Below are 6263 nucleotides of genomic sequence, written 5' to 3'. Positions count from 1 at the left end.
CTTTGGCAGAGTGGGTAGTGACAGCTGCATCGTCGGCAAAGAGGAAGTCACGCAGACATTTCAGCTGGACTTTGGATTTTGCTCTCAGTCTGGAGAGGTTGAAGAGCTTTCCGTCTGATCTGGTCCGGAGATAGATGCCTTCTGTTGCAGTTCCAAAGGCCTGCTTCAGCAGGACAGCGAAGAAAATCCCAAACAAGGTTGGTGCAAGAACACAGCCCTGCTTCACTTCGCTTCGGATGTCAGATTTGGCTGTCAGTATCAGCATTGTTGCTGGCAAACAAAAAATGCATGGAGCCCTATGGAAAATGAAACTGAGCCATATTGCGCATTTTCTCGCGAGTAGGTGGATGTGCCTTAGTGCTTTGGAAAAGGCAGGTGAGAGGAATCCAAGGACACCAGAATGGTCCAGATCCAATGAACGCAGCCCCCAAAAAACACCCAAGAAGGAGGTCCCTCCTTCCAAGCAGGCAAATGTGTGGAGCCCTATGGAAAGTAAAGTAAGCCAGCAGGGTGCACACCAGATAACAAGAGACCTGGAAAGCTCTGACATAAGGGGTTAGGATTGCACCCTAACTGTACTATGGGCTTGTTGAAGAAGCAGAAATGGCTAAATGATCCTGTTTGGAAGTGTTTGTAACGGATTAGCTACACCTTTGTTTTGAGTCTGATTTAAATATGATATGAGGGCAGGATCATTTTCTGGGCATATTCACAGAGGAGAGATCTGAGTTGATGTCAAAAGCAAAAGTAGAAATATAGGGAGCTGAACCCCAGAAGAGAAGGTGGTCTTTTTTGACTGGCTTGCATAAGAACATAAGAACAGCCCCACTGGATCAGGCCATAGGCCCATCTAGTCCAGCTTCCTGTATCTCACAGCGGCCCACCAAATGCCCCAGGGAGCACACCAGATAACAAGAGACCTCATCCTGGTGCTCTCCCCTACATCTGGCATTCTGACTTAACCCATTCCTAAAATCAGGAGGTTGCGCATACACATCATGGCTTGTACCCCATAATGGATTTTTCCTCCAGAAACTCGTCCAATCCCCTTTTAAAGGCGTCTAGGCTAGACGCCAGCACCACATCCTGTGGCAAGGAGTTCCACAGACCGACCACGCGCTGAGTAAAGAAATATTTTCTTTTGTCTGGATTGGATTTTGCAGGATTAGATGCACTGATTATAGTCCCTGAAAAATATCCTATGCAAATGTGCCATTCCGAGTATTACAGATTTCGTATTATAATGATGATAAATGGTATGTCCATGAACCCAAACATCTTTAACGCATATGTAAATTTAAGGGTACCTGCTGGAATGGGGAGCAAATTCAGGAGCAAAGGGAGCGTCCACTGGGTGGGGCATCCGACATAGCAGCCAGACTGGGAGCCCCAATCTACCCACATAGGAAATCCATGGAGGCCACAGGTTCAACTGGGAGCCCTGGTCTACCTAGCAGGTAGCAGGTAGCTGGGGGGGGGTGACACCCTAGTGACCAAAATTCTGGAAATTGTGGCTTTTAGGAATAATACCATCATGTTATATACCATTTGATGCAGAATTTCATCCATTGCTTGTGGGGAAGTATTCACTACATTTATTTTCTGGCCATTATTATTATTCATTCCATGTCATGACTATTACTAGCTCTCCGTCTCACCTACCTCACAGGATTGTTGTGAGGACAAAATAAGGGGAGGAACCATGTACGCCACCCTTAGAGGAAGGGTGATATAAAAATGTGAATTATTTAATTAGTTAATAATTAATATAATTAATTATTAAATAATTAACTATATTGCATGGGGTGACAAAAATTTATGGGCCCCGCGTGTCAAATGACCTAGCTACGCCACTGGGGTTTATACATCTGAGCAGGAGGGGGGAAGTGGGAGCGATCCTTTATGCCCATCTCTGATAGGCAGGAAGGAACCGATAATCATTGGACAAAGAATGGGCACCTGATATTTTCTTTGGCTGAGGTATAGCAGAAGGAGGAGTTCTTGCCTTACGATTGGCTGCAGAAGCTCAGGGCAGCAACTGTTACCCTTCACATCCCCGATCTTGTCTGATCTTGGAAGCTAAGCAGGGTCAGGCCTGGTTAGTACTTGGATGGGAGACCACCTGGGAATACCGGGTGCTGTAGGCTTATACCATAGTCTTTCGAGACTGAAGGTTGCCAACCATTTGAAGCTCAGGGAGGGCGAGGGAGGCGGTTGTTATGGTTTGGCAATCAGGCAGTATCATGTTTACAGCAAACCACTAAGATACTACAATTCCATATAGTCTCTTGAAGAATGCTACTATACTCCAAGCCTAGATACTGTTCTTTTTTTTAACCACTAGAGAGATTTCCACTTTTGATCAGTGATGCTACGTTTGTATGGAATCTGAATGAAGATTTATGTTTTCATTGAAATGGGGGGCAGCAACTACACACTTTTAACTCTTCGAATAATGGACCTTTAGGGCAACAAGTGAAATAAGCCAAGCTATGTCTCTGTATTTATACCCATTGTTTCCTTGGTGATGTAGACTTATGTCTCCTGTATTTTTAAATATATAGCCAGTTGCACAGGCAAGCCAGTAGAAAAGGATGTGGAGATCCCCTGATGAATAAGTGAAATATTTATCCACTCTACAGCATCCGTTTTTCAGCTACACAAAGACACATCTTTAAAATTAGGAACAGAAGGATGGCCACCATAATATATGGCAATAGCAATGAAACTGGAACGGAAACTACTTCACTAGATCGATGATATTCCACAGAGGAAGTGCAAGCGGTTTTGCTCACCAGGCACTGGGAGAGTCTGGCAAAAAGCCAAACTAATTGCACAAGCAAATGGAGAATGTAGTGTGGATGGAGAGCTAGAGGAGTTATGAAATCACAGGCATTCAACTTCTGCAACACTGTGTCCAGTGTTTTGGGCACTGCCAAAAAGGAATATTGGCAAACAGGAGAGAGTCCAGGGGTGGGCAACTATGATGGCGAGGGACCTAGAGACCATGTCCTATGAGGACAGGTTGAAGGAGTAGGGGATGTTTACTTTGGGGATCAGTAAGGGGTGACTTTATATATGTATATAAATATCTGAGAGGTGGTCCTGTGAAAGAGAGAGGATGTTTGTAGTGGTTTGGGAGGTGAATTTAGACCTGGAAGATCCAGGTTCGAATCCTCCCTCAGCCATGAAGCTTCCTGGGTGACCTCGGACCAGTCACTTTCTCAGCCTCACCTACCTAACAGGGTTGTTGTGAGGACAGAAAGGAGGGGAGTAGCTGTGCACACCACCCTGAGCTCTTTGGAGGAAGGGCGGTATAAAAATGTGAAAAAATAAATAAATAAAATAAATATTCTCTGTTGCCCCAGAGATCTGGACAAATGGATTTCAACTAAAATAAGGGAGATTTATTAAATGTTAGGAAGAACTTGATGGTATGAAATATTTGGCAGTGGAACAGCACATCTAGGAAGGTGATTGACTCTCCACAATTAGAGGTCTTTAAGCAAAATCTGGCCATCTCTCATAGTTGTGGACATTCTGCATTGGTAAGGTGCACTGGTTGGACTTAATGATCTTATAGGTCCCTTCCAATTCAATGATTCTAGGATTCAGTTGCAAAAGAATCATTTGGGTTCTCCTCACTGAAGATGAAGCTTCAAAAGACAATGATCATGCAATTTCAATAATAGCGTGCAGGTCAAAAGATGCTTCTTTTTCCAGCATTTAGATGATGGACACATTTCTGCAACAATACTTTGCATTTTAACCCCTAGTTGTAGCTGCATAGGACTTTCAAGTCATTTTGTTTATGATGGTTTATTATTCATTTAGCAGTTGCGTATGTATGCTTCACTTTAACAATTTAACACCATGAGCAAAGCTGAACCTCTCGCAGCATAAAGTTCCACAGACTGCAGGCACAAGGTTTGCTGAGGACTTAACGGCAAAACCCTGCACTAGGTACCCTGTGGCATTTCCCTGGCCACCCCCGATGGAACATTAATCACTAATTGTGCTACTGGTTCTGAGGATTTAGAATTGGTCTGGCAGATAGACCTTTGGCCAGTGCACAGCTTCAGCAACCCCTGGTTCACTCTACTGGCAACCAACACAATAATGGTCTTCCTACACATCACTATCAACTGCACCAAAGTGAACGGAAGACCATGCAAGAGGGCCTCACTGCAGTCTGTAGTTGATGGTTTTTGGGACACCAACCCTGTGTTTGTTGTGACTGCTAAGTCTAGCATAACTCAAGGTCACACTGAGATATGAATTGCTAAAAGAGGAATTGTCATATTTTCTAATACTAAAAAGTGCTTTGGCTTCAACAAGAATCTCCTTTCTTTGTTGTGTACATTTTGAATATTGGCACATAGAAAGTATGACATTTACTGGGTAGAGTAAGCTTCATGCATGTGAGTTAACTTGGCAGGCCATTACAGTGCAATGAGAAAGAGACTGAATCAGAGTTCAGTCCGGATTCCCTGGAGGCAGTTACTGATATCAACATGTCTCCTAATTGACTTATGAACTTCTTCCATATTGACATATCCAGCTATTATTTTTCTTACCCTACTCTCAAATGCCCCCTGTAGCTTTGCTGGGCAAGCTTACTTCAAACACTTCAAATTTTGTATGTGTATCATCACTTGAATGTCAGTTGTGTCTGCACTCTGGATAGCTTAATTTGTCAGAGAATATTTGTCCTTTCAAAGCTAATATGTCTATAGGTTCATAACTCAGGCCTACAAAATTGAGGGTCAGAAAGGTTTTTCCCAAACTTTATGGTGGTTTGATATGAATTTGGGATGCTGATTCCAAAAATGGTATCCGTTTTGCCCTATCACATCTAGTTTTGGAGATATAGTATAGCCTCATTAGCGAATGGTTCAAGCAGCTTCCTCATGAGGAAGCCATGGGTGTAGCCATATTTGGAATCAGCACCCCAAATATACCCAGGAATTGGTGTAATGTTTAAAGAAGCAAAATCTGTGTTGGCCTGTGATAATTAATAATAATAATAATAATATACAGTATTTATATACCGCCTTTCTTGGTCTTTATTCAAGACTTTATTCAAGGCGGTTTACACAGGCAGGCTTATTAAATCCACGCAGGGATTTTTACAAATTGAAAGAAGGTTCTCTCTTTCAAGAACCACCACAACTTTTTGTTCAGAGGGAAATAATCATCCATTTACATGGCAATGAATGCAAATTAGATATACAGTACCTGTGTTTACTCAAAGAAACTCTTGGCAGTAAACATGGAATTTCCCCTACATTTTATCTTTGCAACAACCCACTGAGGCAAGATAATCTGCAGGATTACAACTTTCCCAAGTTCACCTAGTGAACTTCACAACTAAGCAGGGAGCTGAATGTGGGATTCTGTATACACCATGTACTGTTTTCACCTTGGATCTGTATACACTATACTGTATACATCATGGATCCTATTCAGTTGTTATCTACACATTTCTCATACATATGTTCAGGGGGGATGGAGACTGAACCAGCAAGTCTAATCTTTGTGCTGTCATGCTCCTGAAATCCTGACCCTCTTTGTGGTTACAGACAAGGCTATGCTGTCTCTCATATAAGACATGATTCTACACATAGTGACTGGTGCCTTCCAGAATATAGTAAACAAATAAATATATGTTTTTTGTTATCTAGAGAAGTGCCGTTGTTTTATCTATCTGATCAGGTTTGGATTGGTTTTATTGTGTGTAAAGTGTTACCTTAAAACCCAATATTCAAACTGCAACCGAATCACAACTAAATTGAGTTGTTGAGGTGTCTTTGTTTATGTGAAATGTTTTTCAGAATTTTGATAAAATTAGTGAAATTTCTCAGGCATGGGTATTTATTTTGTTTACACATTTATTTTCTCATATGAAATGGTAAATGTTGTGTAGCTGATGAATACAATTTATCTGTCACTATTCTGGAAGTGGGGTGTCTTTGCCATGTCCCTTCCTTGCTTCAGTGGCACTGCACCATGTACAAAAATAGGATAGAGCCATTACTTCCCAAAACAGGGGTGTCAAACTCATTTCATATAGAGGGCCAAATAGCATGCATGATGTCTGCTGAGGGCCGGAAGTGATATCACTAAGCAGGAGGTGACATCACTAAACAGCTGATGACCAGAAATAAGCACCGTTTTCTCAGGAACTCATTAGCTGCAAATGACAGGAGAGTAAATGCGCAAATCTTGATCATATTTCCAAGATGTGGGAGAGCCCAATTAAC

The 6263-nt window shown here is 42.1% G+C and overlaps 1 pseudogene; it reads left to right on the top strand.

Annotated features, from left to right (window-relative positions):
* The first annotated feature begins 2030 nt into the window (after positions 1-2030).
* LOC136650300 (5S ribosomal RNA) lies at positions 2031-2147 on the top strand (annotated as a pseudogene).
* Positions 2148-6263: the final 4116 nt, after the last annotated feature.

This window comes from Tiliqua scincoides, chromosome 4 (assembly GCF_035046505.1).
Source record: "Tiliqua scincoides isolate rTilSci1 chromosome 4, rTilSci1.hap2, whole genome shotgun sequence".
Lineage (NCBI taxonomy): Eukaryota > Metazoa > Chordata > Lepidosauria > Squamata > Scincidae > Tiliqua > Tiliqua scincoides.
The sequence above is the reverse complement of the archived record's forward strand: the minus strand, read 5'-3'. Positions and strand labels throughout refer to the sequence as shown.